At 48.4% G+C, this 17,338-nt stretch overlaps 1 protein-coding gene across 9 annotated transcripts in view; it reads right to left on the bottom strand.

Annotated features, from left to right (window-relative positions):
- The window catches only part of NAV2 (neuron navigator 2), a 972,027-nt gene that overhangs the window by 286,447 nt on the left and 668,242 nt on the right, over window positions 1-17,338 (bottom strand). The window lies entirely within an intron of this gene.

Here is a 17,338-nt window from a genome sequence, read left to right as displayed (position 1 = left end):
AACATTAAAATATGAAAGTATGCATCTTTCATGTCTAGTGTTGTCATGTAATCCCCTTGTGATAACAGTGGGATTACTTCCTGCAAGGTCACCATACGAAACTTTTGGGGTTTGACAAACCTGTTAGCTGGGCGCAGATCTAATACAGGGCGCATGGTTAAGTCCTTTTTGGGTACAAGGAAGTACACTGAATAAATACCTTCTGTTACCTGAGATAGGGGGACAGCCTCTATAGCTTCTTTTTTCAGTAGCTCTTCTACTTCTTGAAGAAGAATGGTGAGGTGTTCCGGTGTCATGCGTCGGTTCCGTGGGGGTCTGTACTTCGGGGAACCGTTGAATTCGATGCAGTATCCGTGGGCTATGGTGGATAAAACCCAGTGGTCTGACGATATTTCCTCCCATGCTGATAGGAATGATGTTAGCCGGCGATGCATGGGAGGGGACCCGAATCTTCGGGTCATTTGTTGGTATTGGGCGTGGAACCTTTGGGGCTGGAGCCGCGACCTCTTCTTTTGCCACGGCGTTGGCCTCTTTGACTGAATTGGTTGTTACCCTGGTTAGAGGGCCAGTTGGTAGCAGAGTAAAATTGCTGTTGGTTTTGCTGGCGTTGGCCACGAAAGGAGCGTCTATTGCCATAGCCGCGTCTGTTAGGGGGCCTAGAAATTTGGTCAAGAGTCTTGATGGTATCAAATTCCTTCTTCGCATGTTCTAGGGCCTCATCAACTGCTTTCCCAAACAGGTGTGTTTGTTCTATGGGCTTATTTATCAGGGAAGCCTGGGTTTCCGGCTTAAATCCCGAATTGCGCAGCCAGACATGGCGTTTGAGAAGTATTCCCTGAACCAGGGAACGGCCAGCCGTCTCTGCGGCATCTAAGGAGTTCTTTACGATGCCCTGGTTTACTAGAGTTCCCTCTGAGATGATATCTAACAGGCGTGAACGCAGGGGTTCTGGTGCGTCCTCTGCTTCGCTGCGCAGCTTGCTCCACTGTGCATCTGCGTAGCTAGCTAGTAGGGAATTGTTATTCGCAATCCTAGTTGAGAAGGCTGCGGAGGTCGTGATTCTCTTCCCAAGTGCATAGAGCTTCTTGCCCTCTTTGTCAGGTGGTGCCTCACTAGTGGATAGTGGTACCCCCGCTCTTTTTCTTGCATTAGTAACTACAAGGGAGTCCGGAATAGAATGTCCTCTGATGTACAAGGGGTCAGAGGACGAAGGGCTGAAGAGCTTTTCTATCCGAGGGTTGACCCCTCTGACTAATGCAGGATTGGAAAGGGAAGGAGTTATTCTTCTCTTTATGGAAGCCAGGAGCGGAATAGACTGACTAACGGGGGCTTTTTCTTTAATAACTTTTTCTACAAAGTCTATGTCAGGAAGAGTTTCCCCTGTGTCTATTTCAAAATGCGCTGCTGCCTTGCGCAATAGTGCATTAAGGGAAGGTTGGTCATCTATGGGAGAGGTGTTTCCAATAGGTGAATCCTTGGGAGGAGAAGGGTGAAAGGCATCAGGGTCTGAGTGCACAGATGGGGATTGCCAAGGCTGCACTGATGGGGATTGCCAGGGCTGCGAGGTGGCTGTATCTTCTTCAAAAACTCCTGCACTAGTGTAAGGATCTTCTTCAAACAACCTCTTCCTCATGTTCTTCCTCTCCACCCAAACCCTCCTCATCTTCTTGGAGGTATTGCTCCTCTTCAGTGAGGTTATATACGTCTGTAGAAAGGGGAAACAGTCTAGGGATCTTGACCCTAGGGTCATCCTGGGGCCATTCTCCTGGTCTTGTGTGTGGGTGGGTTTTGGCTTCCCAAAAACCTTTCCATTTTCTCCATACAAGAATGGAGTCTTTCAAGGGTCTCATGGGGGACCCCTGAATAGTCTAGAGGGGGGGAAATCAGTGTTTTCGCCTTCCAAACGCTTAGAACGCTCCCACAACGTCGACGAAAGGTTTCCCTCGCCCTCAGAAAAGCCCTCCGGTAGTTCAGAAGTGCCCTTAGATGAAGGGGGCAGTTCTTGGCTACTCTTGTGCTTTTTCGGCGTTTCTATAGCTTTTGGTGCGGTATTCGACGTCTGTTTCGTCGTCCGCTTACGTTTGTCTTCGGAAACAATTCTCGCCAGGCTCTCGACAACGAGTTCGTCGGTAGAGGGCTCTGGTATCGACGTTGCCTGCGTTACGCGTTGTTTCTCGACGGCCGCTCTATGGAGCGTTACGTCGGATGTTTTTGAGGTAGCGCCCGTGTTTGATGAAAGCCCAATCGCTGGTCGCGGCTGCGTTTGCGGGTGGGGCTTGAGACCCTTACGGTCTGAGGTAGACGCCGGAGTGCCCTGCGTCCCCTTCGGCGCTGATGGATCCTTCGTCTTCGACGAAGAAGAGCCGTGGGTTGTGTGCTTAGGCCTATGGGGTCTATGTGCGTCCTTGTCGCCGGGGTGTTCATCCCCATAAGCAGGGCGTGAGCCGAGCCCGTCGGGGCCGGGCACGGACGTCGAAGAGCGCGAGCGCTCCTTCTGGGGGTTAATGACTTCCGTAACGGACGTCGAGTTATCACCCTCCTCGTCACTTTCTGTAACAGCGGCGGCGGGTGAGGAAACTGACTTCGACATAGCGTAGTCCGCCCACCTCTTAACTTTCCGTTCTTTAAGAGTTCTTGGTTTCAAGAGCTTACAGGCCGCGCAGCTGTCCTCCTTATGATCGAGCGGCAAGCAACGATTACAGAGCTTGTGTTTATCCTTCCAAGTGTATTTGCCCCTACAGCGTGGGCAAAACTTAAAAGGTGTCCTCTCCATAGCTGAGGCAATAATAACTGGTGATAACAACCCCAAGGGAAAGATAGGGGAGAAAGAAAGACATTCTCAAAGAGAAGATACAACCCCCACTCTCCCTACTGTATGTTGGCCGGCGAGGCCAGGCCACGTGTTCGGCAGCGCCGGAGGATCCCCTCCGTCTCTTCCCCTCCGTCGAAAACTTGTTCGGCGGAGAAACAGCTTCACAGCTAACGTCGAGTGGAGGGATCTTTAAGAATATAATAAGTATAATTAAGGACCGAGGTCCGTAGTAAGTATTTTGCAATGTCTCTCTAGGAGCTCCGCGTAAGGCGACCAGAAGCTGGGCGGAAAAAAACAATCTGAGGGACCTCGACGCGTGAGGGATTGTGGGTACAACGCACGTCACTATAGGGATAGTGTTACAGACACGCCTTGTCGACGTCCCGTTTTTCGACTACGAAAAACAAAATGCAATACTCCGCAGTGACCACTGGATGTCGGACCTATGCACAGCATGTGATTCTAAGCAGATTAACAAACATCAGAAATATATATACACATGCATACAGCCACTACTCTTTACGACTTGTATGGTCTAAAACAAGGTCTACACCAGAAAATAGCATCAAGTGATTCCATAAACAAGGCAAACATAACCCCTATGCCGTTAAATCAGTGGTTCTTGGTCCCAAACTCACCTGCACCTCCCTTTGTGCATATGGGTGACCACAGTCTGGTCCTAGCACAGTTCTCCCGCCATGCCACACAGCCGTACTGGTAAGTGCAGGGTTCGAAATTAAGGGGAGCTGTGAGCTATTCAGCAGTTGCTTGTTGCCCAGAAGAGCCTGGTTAGATTTACACTGCCAGGTGCTACTTTTGGCTCCAGAGGCCAACTGATACTGAACACCTACACCTATGAGAATGTAACTCCGTGCAATTGGACAGTCTATAGATAAATATTAGGACACATCTATATGACATTTAAAACACAATGAGTCATACATGATGGACAAAATTATATGTTTACATCTTATGCAGAAGTTAGATTTGTGGAATGCTATTTACTAGCTCCTTCTTCCCCAGTGGTAGCTCCTGACACAGGTTGATGCTGGGAGCCAGGAGCAGATTTTAGCTCCTGCTTAACCAATCTTAATTTCGATCCTTGCAAGTGGCATACTTGCGACTTTTACTTCCAAAACACTTGAAAATACTCCCAACATTAAAATGATTGAGAGAAAACATCCTCCAAATAAGATATTGGAAACAGAGACTAAGGATGCTGCCTGCTGTTCCGTCCGCACAGCTCCATGGGTATGTTTGGATCAATGGCACCAGCTGAGCAGTATCACAGAAACATTTACTTTCTGATCTGAAGGGGAACTTTAAATTGCATAAATTACTAGGTGCAAAGAAGTCTGGATTACAGAAAGGCACCGGCTTTAGAGTTAAAACATACATATGTAACGTGTCAGGCTATACTGCAATGATAACTCCTAGCAAGGATGACACATGTATGCAGTTGCCTGCATCTTTGAGAGCTGTCTGTTTCAGGTATAAAAATGCTAAGTAAAAAAATAGCATTGCCATTTAAGACAAAGCCCATTTTCTGGAGCTAAAGGTCTGCATACCTTAAAAGCATTACTCACTTTGCTTTGTACTGCGGGGAGCTTCCAGTGAGGTCTCCTGGGTGGCACTGTGGCAGGTGGTACTTTGGGTGGGTTTTATTTGTAAGCCTTTATAAAACCCTTGCCGGTGTGTGCGTATGTGTATATATTTTATTTTCTCAAAACTAGGGGGACGAGGGGCGCACTCTGGTTCCCAGCTCAATAACCTTCCACAGTCCAGGTGATCTCCTCCTCCTCTTACAAGCGCTTTCATGCATCTTGCACTCATCAGGGAGGCAGTCCGTTTAGGTGTTACTTGTTAGTACCAAAGATGGCCTCAGGGGATGCTGGTTGCTGTAGTCACTGCAGGTAGCCAGGAACCACCTCTCCATCCAATTACACAGTGTAAATCCCACAGTGGGTAGAGGGGGGAATAACAGCAGTTCGGCTCTCCAGAGTGGGGCATGTGTCACCCTGGTGCTTCCCCTCAGGAGTCCGGAACTCCCCCAAAAAAGTCAAACCTGGGGTTGCAGTGGGGGGGCTAGGCCCTCTGGTTCACAGCTCATGAACCTTCCACAGTCCAGGTGATCTTCTCCACCAAGCGCTTTGATGCCTCATGCATGCATGCATATATATTATATATTATGGTTGCCACCTTAGAGTTAAGGTGGTGATGCATTTACTTTGTGCAAATTCAATTATTAATAACGTTTGACTCGTTTGATGTATTTGATATATGAAATGTTCCAAATGTGTTTCCTGGCTTGGACCTTCCGAAGTTGGACACTTTTGTGGAAATTCGTCCAGCAGTTTAAACGCAATAGAGCATTGAAAAAAGTGGCTAGTTTCCAGCTTTTGTGTTGGCTTTCCTATACGCGAAAATGTGCACTCATTGAATGCGGGCACAACGAAAACCACAGGAAGGATTTGCTCGAAATTTGAAAACAGGTTGGGCAGTCCAGTAGCTTTTTAACATTTGACAGCAAAGAAGATGCCTCCTGCTGAGAAATGATTTGTATATCTCTCAAGGTGTATTGCAGTAAGTGGGGTTTCTCCGAATTGAAAAAGCACTATTTTTTTCTGCAAATGCGCACTGTTCTCGTGAGATTTACAACATTCTGAAAATGATATTAGGAGGGAAAAAGGGAACGTTTGTCTTCTGAGAGGTTGACAAAGTATCAACTGGGGAGGTTTTGGTGGCTTACGGGTACTATTTCTTTTTATTTGCTTCTTGTCTACTCACAAGGATGCTGACCTTTCAGGAAATACTTTTTGGGAGTGAACAAAATAAAGGCACATTATATTTGAGATCAGCAACTATTTGGGCTCAACCTCGGATACATTCCCACACTGATCGTCTGTGAAATGAAGTCGTCTAGTACAGAGATCCATCAGAAATGCTAAGAAAATAAATACTTGTTAATGAGTATGTTTCATGATATTTTATTTGAAGCCTCTTAGAAGACATAGATGAAACGAATGCAATAGTACAAGGGGCAAACTACTATATATGTAACGATTGTACTGGGACATTTTATCCAGAAACCATTCAGTGCATCACTCTCCTCTATTCTGTTGATAACATTTGGGTTTTTGAAACAAGCTGCATGCCGAAGCACCCTTCGCAAGGGGGTTTATATGAAAGTGTACAGGGATGGTCAACAAATGAATTCCCAATTCTTCTGCAAGTCCCATGAGTCCTATAAGGCTTTCTGAACCAGAGGCATGGGTTTTTCCAGGAGACCATATATTGGGGGTAGGGGTGGAATGTAATGGAGTGTTCCTCCCTCAGCGGGTCTGTATTCTGACGTGAATGTCGTCTTGTATAACCCGGAGGAACTGGTCATCCCATTATTACCCGTACAGTTCATTAATGTCTATATGGATATTAGAGAAAAAAGAAGGTATGAACAAAGATCTAGTAATGAGGCCGGCCTCCTTATCTGGAACCATGGAGCATGCAATCTCTGTTGTCTTGGGTGTATCCCTACCTTGCATAGGAGATGTGCCCAATGGGTCTCCAGGGCTCTTTACCAGGCGGGCAATGTCAGCAATGAACAGCGTTGGTCAGGCATTTGTCCGGTGATCGAGGCTGGGGCTAGAATCCCTGTTCTTTTGCCCCAGAAATCTGCCTTAGTGCCTCCAGCGAGTTGTTTTCTGATACAGAGATTATATGACAGACACCATTGTAGGCCATGGTGAACGTTTAAAGTAGGCATTTGGCAGAAGTATTTCCATAATGAGATATCCTTCATCTGGGGGAGGAAAGCGATGAAAAGGCTAGGAGCAGAAACAATCCCCAGAAGCTCTGTGCAAACCCGCATCTTCAAGCAGCATTAGCTTAATCTATGTGGGTGTAGATAATGAGGAGTGACCTCTGCCAGGAGGCACCCGTCCAAATCCGGTTTCCGTTCACGAACCGAGAAACATACCTGTGCATCACGAGTCATGGAGGATCAGCAGTTAGGAAAGGTAGGGCCATTGGAGGAGGAGACCAGCACAGAGTCACGGAAAGATGGAACTCCACATGGATCCAAAATGGCCAATGGCCATTTTAAAACCTTGGCTTAAAGGAGTGTCGCAGAGAGGAGGAACCATTTTCCATTTCCCCCGCTCCAGCGACAACCCTGGGAACAGGAGGTGGCCTATAAAAGAGTGGCCGGGAGAAAGAGGGCAGACATGGATGCAAGAGAGCAGGCAGTTTCCAGGAACAGGAAGACCAGAAGCCTGGGGTGACAGTACAAACCAGGAGCACAGCTGTAGAAGCTAGAAAGGAGATTGTTAGGGCTCCGAATGGCCCAACTGAGGAGAACCCTGAAGTATCTAGGGTAACTGGCACCACTGTCCTGGAATAACCAAAGACCTGTAGACCTGGTCGCAAGCGTTATCTGGAACCCTTGGGCAACCTACAGTGTAAAGGGTACCGCCTCCCCCCTGAGCGAGAAGGGTACTATATAGGGGGGGGGAAGCAGTAAGGCAACTTGTCATGCGGAAAGGGTTGTACATCTTTTCTAAAGCTATAAAGTAAGAGATAACCCAGGAGAGAGAGCGGCGGGCAGAAGAGATCCATTTAGTGAAGCACAGGGGTGCATCTAAACTGAAGCTCCGGGGGGGGCTAACACTTCAAATCGTGACTACAGGGAGGGAAAGGGTTAGTGCTGCTTCAGCTGCAGTCAGTTTGATGCCTTAGAATTTCTGGGGCCCTGACAGGCTGATGAGAATATTTAGCCCCCTGTCAAATCAAGTGATATGAGACTGAGGGAAGGTCAATGCTTCAATAATGCAATTAGAAGCAACAGCATTGAGGACCACCAATCGATGAGCACAAGGGGACAGACACCATTTTGACCCTAAAATAAGGAAATACACCCCACCATAAAAGAAGCTTTGTATTTTTTAAATAGTGTGAATTTAATCACTTCCAAGAACTCAATTCTTTGCAGTTGAGTCACAGTCAGATTTAATTATTTGCCCAGAATCTTACACTTTGGTTAAGCCGTGAAACCAGGATTTTAACTGTAATTTAATTACTTGACCACATTTGTTTTGTGCTCTAGTTGGTACAAATATTTCAGGTTTTGGCCTTCAAGAACTACAACAATATGATCTTATAGAGTTTACTTGCAAAGTACACAAATCACCTAGTAAAGGAACTGCAAGGAAGGCATGCTATCAACATTAGGACGGACACAAGTGACCACATTTCAAGGGTGTTTATTGAACTTTCACAAGGGTGAGATAAACACCTATATAAACCTAAATCTATAGCTGGGAGCAAGCTACGACCAAATAATAATAATGCAGCACTAGTGGAGTCTTGTCAAATTAAAGAGGGCCTATACTAAAAAACCTATTGCCAATAGTTACCACTACTTTACAAAATAAGGTGTGGTGATGTTCATAAAAAATGAAAGAAATGTTAAAAAAATGATAAGTCAGGATGTTCGGGCCATTGGATTCCGTTTCCCACGTTTTCAGCACTGGACAAGGCTGTTCACTCGAGCAAAGCACACACTCTGGCTTCTGCGGCACGAGCATACAGTTCCCTTTTCACAGTTCAAGACCTTCTGTGTCTAAGCCTCTTTACTTCTTGTAAGTCTCTATTTATTGTGCGCATATACACGTGTTTCAAGACGCAAAAAGGCAGGGGGAAAATGGGGACAAGAAAGATCTTACTAGGCCCAGTGACATTGAGATCATGCTAAACACCATGAAAACATTATTTTCCTTCTCCAACACTCAATTTGGGTGTTCACCCTTGGTCCCCCTCAGCCGGGCTCAGATCATTTAAAAAAAAAAAATGCTCAAATTTGCATCCTCCTCTTCCGGGCTCAGATCCCTTTGAAACTATGTTCACATAATTCTTTCTTGGGTAACTCAGGGTTCACGTCAGAACCCGCCTCAGCCACGCTCAGATCCCTTTCTTTCACTCAATTAGTCTCCCTCAGCCGGGCTTGGACCAATTGTGATGTACTTTAAACTATCGAAGACTTTACTTTCAAATGTGCACGGGTTTAGCCAGACCCGTTACATGACCACTTAGATCTCAGTATTCTTTTCTCTCACACTCGGTATCAGCTGGATACCTAACAGAGACCTTCGAATGAGTACCCACGTTGCGCGGACCACTCTGAGTATGGTATCTTGGGTTGCCTCCCAAAGTTCAATCACAAAGTTCAGTTACTTCTTTGGTTCCAATGATATCTTTGCAAACACCTCACACACTGTTCTCTTACATATATTGCTGCTTGCAACCTTGGTTCAAAACAGAAGCTGGTTTGGTATCAGTCTCTCTGACTCACCAGCTGTGCTGTATTTTCGAATGCCTATTTGTTGTAGGAGCCAAGGACAGTACCCACAGTGGCAATCACTCCTCTCCGCCTTGATTATCGATGCGGGATAGCCTCTGGTACCTCCGACAAACTGTGCAGGTTTGATCAGCCTTAGTTCCTGGTCTTCAGTTTCTTACTTTCAACGGCTCACGAAAATAACGGACTTTAGGTGTCACGGGTACTTCCCTGCTTGCGACACTCTCGTCTCGCCATCTTTCTCCTGCTGTTTCCTCGTGTGGTTTGCTTCGCTCAGAGTGTGGTTTCATGCTCTGCGTTTTATCTGTGTGGGGAAGTGTGATGGAAGTCAGGTGTGTGTAATAATCCGTAGATGCCTGACCCTACCTGTCCATGGTTTTGGGACATGTCAGGTATACGGCTCAGGTGTTAGTCCGTTGTTACTCACGGTGAACTGACTGTGAGAAATTGTGTTTGTGTCGGGAAAGGGGTGGGGGGTTGGGTTCCTAAATATCCTACCTGGAAGGATGGGGAAAAGGTGTTACAGTGAAGGGGATACCGCATCTCACCATCCATTGTCCCACTTCCACTCCCTGAAGACCCCTCATCCAGGTGATCCTCCTGCACTGTCCACCCCCAGAAACTGGATCCAAACGCGATGGCCATGTCCGGCCCACCTGGATGACAGATCCCTGGGGACTAACTAGCGGGTGAGGCACCTTCAGGTTTCTCACAGAACCTAACAATATTTAGATTCTTAAAGAAACATGTTCATGCACAAAAGTATAATTGTAGCCTTGTTGTCCACATCCTGAATAGAAGGTTACAGGCCCACAATTCAAAACACTTTTTTTGCAGGTCGAACTAGTAGAAATCATGTATACAAACCAAGCTTTAAAAAATAGCATTATTGTGTGACTCATTTTCTTGCACTGGGCATTCTTGACCCATTGTGGTGTTTGGGCATCTAACCTGTTCACACACATTCTGGTTACACTCTTCAGCTGAAACATCTATGCTAAAATCTCCTATAAAATGCCCCATTGCAGGATAAAACTAAGCATTTTAGGAATGCTGTGAAGATGGGTTGTCTCCTGTCCCCAGTTAACCTCACAATCTCTATCCTGCAATATACAGTCTAACATTACAATTTCTTAAGTAAGACCTGAATTCTTCTCGGCTTTACTTTAATATACACAATTGTATTCGTGCTACTTTAACATTTGTACATTTTTCTTAAAAATAAACCATGCGAGTCACTTAAGTCGTCTTTCAATCGGTCACAGATTTTGTTGGTAATGTCTGCAGTATAGTGGGAGCTTTCAGTTCTTAATGTCCCACCAACGTTTTAATTGCCTGAAGATTAATATATAAGAAAAGCTGCATTGATGACAACTAAATGTGTTACAGAAGCAAAAGCCAGGCCTTTGTTAACATGGCCATCCCGCAACCCTAGCAAACCAGTGTCCTACTCTGTGAGGTCCAGTCAGAAATGACCCAGAATATTGGGAGAGGTCAAGCCTAGCGAGATCAATGGTGTTGCACGCCTGGAGCAGAGAGTATAAGCACATGAACCTCAGAGGGAACTGATGCACCGTCCTCTAGATTAGGAAGCAGTGTGTCAGAAACTGCCCTTCTTGTGTGGATCATAAATAGCAGATAGCACTTTGAAGAGGACCTGTGGCAAAAAAGCAGCTGAAATCCATATCCCTGAGATCATATGCTGAGTGAAGAAAAGGATAGACGCTATATGCCTGAAGTTATAGGCCAAGAAGCAACTAGGTGCTATATCTCTGAATCTATATGCCAAAAAAGATGCTGGGCACATTAGCCCCGATGAACAAGTTACTTTCTTACCTGGTAACGTTCTTTCGATGGGATGTTCCTCTGACGTATTCCACATCTATGACAGTAATCACCACAGCTGTGCTGCTTCATACATTTTTTCGCCGTCTGCGTCCTGCGTCGATGACGTCGATACGCCCCTTCGAGGACCTCCTCCAACAGTCGACGTCACCGGATGTTATATGTAGGACGCACAACGCCCATAGCCTCAGTTGTAGTTTTTCCCAGAAAGTGTGGCACTAATCTTCTGCCAGTATGACTACAGAAAGCCTTGCGGAAACAGAAGCTGCAATCGCATAAGAAATTCTGTAGAGGGGCAGGCTGGGAGGGTGCGATGTGGAATACGTCGGAGGAACATCCCATTGAAAGAACGTTACCAGGTAAGAAAGTAACATGTTCTTCGAGGGGATTGTGTCCTCCGATGTATTCCACATCTATGACAGACTACGAAAGCAGTACCAATGTATGGAGGTGGGAAAAGAATTTAGAATGCCCAATCAAATTGTAGAATAGAGGACTGCCTTACCAAAGGCCAAATCTTGCCCATGGATATAATCCAGGGAGTAGTGTTTTACAAAAGTATGGACAGAGGCCCATGTGGCTGCTTCACAAATATTACGAATGGGAACACCCCTCTGCAGAGCAGTGGAGGCAGCCACACCCCTAGTAGAATGAGCACGTAAGCCCACGGAGGGGCCTTACCCGCCAGACAGTAGCCTTCTGAGGCTGTCAAGATGATCCAACGGGACATGGTCTGCTTAGAAAGAGCTTGACCGAACGCCTTCCAGCGTATCCCACAAATAGCTGATCGTCCACTCTGACCGGGACATGCGTGAGGTGTAGAAACTTGAAGCTCTCCTTGGATCCAACCTATGGAGCCTCTCCTCTTCCTTACCAGTATGCGGAGGAGGATAGAACGCCGGAAGAACTACCTTCTGGCTCAAATGAAATTCTGACACGACCTTTGGAAGAAAAGAAGGACAAACCCTAAGGACAACCCTGCCCTTATGGAACACTGTGAAAGGTGGCTTGGTGGATAGTGCCTGCAGCTCACTCACTCTGCGAGCGGAAGTAACCGCAACAAGAAATACAGTCTTGAAGGACAACAGTCTCAATGAGCAAGAATGTAAGGGCTCAAACGGAGCTCCCATCGGGAACTTTAAAACTAAATTCAAATTCCAACCGGGCACCTGGAAAAGGTGACGGAGGAAACACATTAGTTAGCCCTTTCAGAAACTGCGAAATCAAAAGGAATCTTAAAATAAGAACACTCCTCAGATGAGCGCTTAATTATGGACACCGCTGCCAGGTAACTCTTAATGGTACCCACTTGCAGGCCCTTGTGGGCTAATGAAAGCAGAAAAGACAACCACAGGAATTGAACACTGAAAAGGATCCACATTCTGTACCCTGCACCAGTCGCAGAACTTTCTCCAACGGCAACGGTACAGGGCCTTTGTTGCGGGCCTTCTGGCTGAAAGCAACACCCCCATCACGTCTTCAGGGAGGTCCCAATCCTTATACCTCAGCCTTTCAGATGCCAAGCATGAAGGCTGAGAGACTTGACCTCTGGATAGAGAACCCGACCCCCCTCCCGTGAGAGCAGGTCGTCTCGGTAGGGAATACGGTGTGGAGGGCAGATGGACATGTCGAGAAGGTCCGGGTACCACGCTCTCCTGGCCCACACCGGAGCAATGAAGATAATTCGGGAACCGAACCTCCGTAACCTCCGCAACACTTGCGGGATGACAGGGACTGGAGGAAACGCATACAGCAGTGGGAAGGACCACTCCACTACGAACGCATCCCCTAAGGCTCCTCTTGGAGGAAATTCCTGTGAGCAGAATCTTTCGCACTTCCGGGTGACACTGGTGACGAAGAGATCCACTTGTGGGGTCCCCCAAAGGGCAAAGATCTCCAAAAGAACTTCCTGAGCCAGCTCCCACTCGTAAGAGACCATGCTCTGCCTGCTCAGAGCGTCCGCTGCCGCGTTTTCGTCTCTGGCCAGATGAACTGCCGAGATCGAAATTTCCTGCTGGATGGCCCAGAACCAGAGCTGCATCGCCCTCTCTGCACAGTGGGAGAGACCCTGCTTCCCCTTTTTGTTGAGGTAGTGCATGGCCACTGTATTGTCCGTCATAATCAGGACACTCTTCCCCCGCACAGATGGAAGAAAAGCCTTCAGGGCCAACCTGACGGCCCTCAGCTCCAACAGATTGATATGCGTTTGGACTCCAACAGAGACCAACGACCGCTGACTGTCAACTCGTTGGCATGAGCTCTCCATCCTGTGAGGGATGCGTCCGTCACGATTGTTACCTCCGGCCAGGGTAGCCAAAATGGAGTCCCATTCATCAGATTGCCTTTGACGGCCCACCACAGAAGATCCTGGGCGACCGAGGGCGGCACCTGAACGGGATCCGACATCCTGCCGGAGGACTGCGACCATTGGATCTTGAGAGTCCACTGCAGAGATCTCACCCGCAGCCTGGCCTCTGGCACCAGTAGAATGCAGGATGCCATGAGGCCGAGCAACCTCAAGAACTTGAACGCCAGGAGACTCTCGGCATGTTGAAACTTGTCCACCATCTGCAGATTGTGATGTGCCCTCACCTGGGGAGGCGAAAAAACTGCCCCAGGGATGTGTCGAGCACTTCTCCAATGTCCTGGAGCCGCTGGGTAGGTGTCAAATGAGACTTCTTTAAGTTGAGGGAGAAGCCCAGCTTGTGAAGGGAGTGGCAGGTGACCGACAGATGATCCAGGGTTTGCTTGGGAGAGCGCGCCCTGATCAACCAATCGTCCAGGTAGGGGTAGACGTGAATCCCCCCTTTCTTTGAGATACACTGCCACCACCACCATTAGCTTGGTGAAGACCCTCGGGGCGGAGGTCAATCCGAACGGCAGGACCCGAAACAGAAAATACGAGTCGCCAACCGTGAACCTCAGGTACTTCCTGTGCTTGGGATGAATCGGCACATGAAAGTAAGCATCCTTGAGGTCGAGAGACCCCACCCAGTCCTGAAGTTGAAGGGCCTGGAGGACTTGAGAGAGAGTAACCATCTTGAACTTGTCCTTCCTGAGGAACTTGTTCAAACCATGCAAGTCCATGATGGGTCTCAATCCCCTGTCTTTTTTCGGGATCAAAAAATATGGGGAATACCATCCCTTGTTCCTCTCCACTACAGGCACCAGTTCTATGGTGCCTTTCTCCAGCAGGGATTTGATTTCCTGCACAAGGAGCGGATCCAGACTCTTCAAAGAGAGCTTCCCCGGTGGATTGTCGTGAGGCCTCTGCCGGAAAGGAAGACAGTAGCCGTGGGCTATGATCTCCAGACCCCATACATCTGAAGTAATGGCAGACCATTCTACAAGATGCTGCGCCAGCCTTCCCCCAACCGGCGAACCATGGGACATGGCCTCATGACTGAGCGGAAGCGGCTGCGGCACCTCGAGTACCTTGCGTTCCACCTCTGGTACTCCTACTTTGGCCCCTTCGACTGGCAGATCCCCTCGATCTACCAAAGGAAGAGTAGTATCGAAAGGAACCTCCCCTCCATTGCTGTCCCCTAGGATGAAAAGGCGGAGGTTGACGTACTGCCACGCTCAACGACTTTGCTGCAGCTTTGGAGGTCTGCAACCTCTCAAGGCTCTTGTCAGCTTTGCTGCCAAAAAGATGGTCACCATCAAAGGGCATGTTGAGAAGCCAGGACTGTACATCGGGAGCAAACCCCGACTTCTGCAACCACACAAACCTGCATATCACGGGGCTCGCCGCCATGGACCAGCTGACACAGTCTGCCATGTCCAGACCCGACTGAACGGATTCACACATGGCATCCTTGCCATCCTGAACAAGGGCAAGAAAACCATCCCGTTCCTCCCCTTCGGGAATATGTTCAGCCTCCAAAGATACACAATTCCACAGAGAGTGAGTGAATCTTGCCAGGGCACAAACGGAGTTGGCTGCCTTTAAAACCATACCCCCAGATGAAAACACTTTCTTCGCCCAATCGTCAAAGTGCTTGTTGTCCCTATCCAGAGAGATGGTAGGGTACGCAGCCTGCTTTGCTGGGGCCGTAGCCTCCTGCACCACCAAACTCTCTGGAGTGGGGTGCGTAAACAAGTAGCAGGGGTCGCCACTGGCTGGATGGGATTTTTTCGGTAGCGACTTATTCACTGCCGGGAGAGTCTCTGGAGCAGTCCAAGCCGCCGCCACCCTCATTTGTAAGGCCATATGAAATGGCAGCACTGGGTCAGTGGGTGGACCTTGGTCCAAAATATCTGTCAGGTCATCCTGCAGAAAATCCACAGGTGGAGCAGACCACCCCAAGTACTCGGTCACCCTCGACATGAGACGCCTGTACGATGACTCGGCGTGTGTACTAGGTGCAGGCTTGCCAAACTCAACCTCCAGAGAGATGTCCAGACCACTGGCGTCATGTAAGGATTGACGCAGGTCTTCCATCTGGCTATGACCCGATAACAGGTCATCAGGAACCTCATCTGACCCTTCATCCACCTCTGAGATGTAATCCAAAGGCTGGAATAAATCCCTGGATGAGGGTACAGAAAAAGGCTCAAACACAGGCCTCACTGATTTACTCAGGGCCTTCCTCAGATATTCCACCGTCCTCCGGGGCACCTCCGACAAAGCCTCCTCAAAAGGTGTCGAGGGCATCGATGGAATCGGCGTCGAGCGAGGCGCCGACGACTTCGACAAAGGCTTCGAAGCCGGAGCCCCGAGCGTGTCCTTCGACGGCCTCGGCGCTGATGGCGTCAACGACTTCCTTGGAGGCAGAGCCTCGAGAGAGTCCCTCACCGGACATGGCGCCGACGGCATCGATAACTTCTCAGAAGGCCTCACAGGCACAAACGGTCTCGAGGGCGGGGGCCTGGGCCTGGCACGGCTAGTGCGATCAACCTTTTCTGATCGGGACCTCGACGGTTCCCGATGATCACGCCGACCGCCCAAACCCGAAGGCATGCGAGCGGTGGCCCTAGCACGTTCCATGCTGGCTTCTCTCGAAGGCGCAGACGGAACGGTGCCCTGCGATTCGAAAATCGCCATCATCTCCTTGCGAAATGCGTCCCATTCCGCCGGAGATGAATGCTTGTTGGGACAAGCTACCCGTCGTCTGGCGGAGTCCTTGGACGAGGACAGGGAAGGCGACCGGTGACGGTGCTTCCACGAATGCCTAGAAGAGGAGAGGAATGGCGGCCTACAGATAACTTCTTCTTCCGCTCCCGCAAGGCCTTCGACGTTAAGGACTGGCATTCATCGCAGTCATCAGTGGTGTGGCTCTCGCCGAGGCACCGAAGGCAGACGTCGTGCGGGTTTGTCAGGGACATCTTGGAACCGCAGTCCCGACACTTCTTGAAGCCCGACCGCGGGGTAGAAGAAGACAAAAACATATTTTCACAATAACCAAGTTAGAAGAACCGATTCAACAGGAGAAGAACCGAGGCGCGCCGAGATTCCAAAGCCAACACGTTCGCGGAAAAAACGGAACTGAGGCTACGGGCGTCGTGCGTCCTACATATAACATCCGGTGACATAGGCCATTGGAGGAGGTCCTCGAAGGGGCGTATCGACGTCATCGACGCAGGACGTAGAAAAAATGTCCAAAGCAACACAGCTGTGGTGATTACTGTCATAGATGTGGAATACGTCGGAGGACACAATCCCCTCGAAACTGTGTTGTTCTGGATAGATGCTGGGAGAGATAATAGGTCCCAAAGTACTGAAATTATCACACTGGAGGGAAGCAACAGAAGCAAAAGGACAGAGGAAGAGAATGCAGAGGTCTACTGAATTTGCAATCATCTTGTCTGATATGCAACGCACTACAAAGCAGATTCCAAAGCTTAGGTCCATTATGCTGGAATGATGGTGCTACCCCAAATCACAGAATTACTTTCGTAGGATCGCAAGGTTTTTGAAGGGAGATTCATGTGAACATTGGAGGCCAGCTTAGCCTACCGGTTCAAAATGCTTTTATGGGGCAGGCAAGTAGGTGGCACTTAAGCACCTCCAATAAGCAGAAACTATTTAATTGGAGTACAGGTAGAAGGTGTGAGGAGCGACACATATTTTGTGAGTGTTCTTCTTTGGTTATTTACCAACCCATTGACTGTCCATGGCCATGCAACTCACTATGGCCATTCCCACCCACTATGCACCCCTCCCTGCCCAAAACACATCAAGCAGAAACATCAAACTTTAGCCTGACAGGGTCTTAACAGTAGCTGTTAATGGCTACTGGTGCAATAAAAATGCATTAAGCTACTTCATGTATATCTCTTCCATGCACTGCAGTCCTATTTAAAACAAGCTGCTGGCAAAGTCAACA

Source organism: Ambystoma mexicanum, chromosome 11 (assembly GCF_040938575.1).
Source record: "Ambystoma mexicanum isolate Mex_15411 chromosome 11, UKY_AmexF1_1, whole genome shotgun sequence".
In the NCBI taxonomy this organism is placed as follows: Eukaryota; Metazoa; Chordata; class Amphibia; order Caudata; family Ambystomatidae; genus Ambystoma; species Ambystoma mexicanum.
This window is presented reverse-complemented; position numbering and strand designations above follow the sequence as displayed.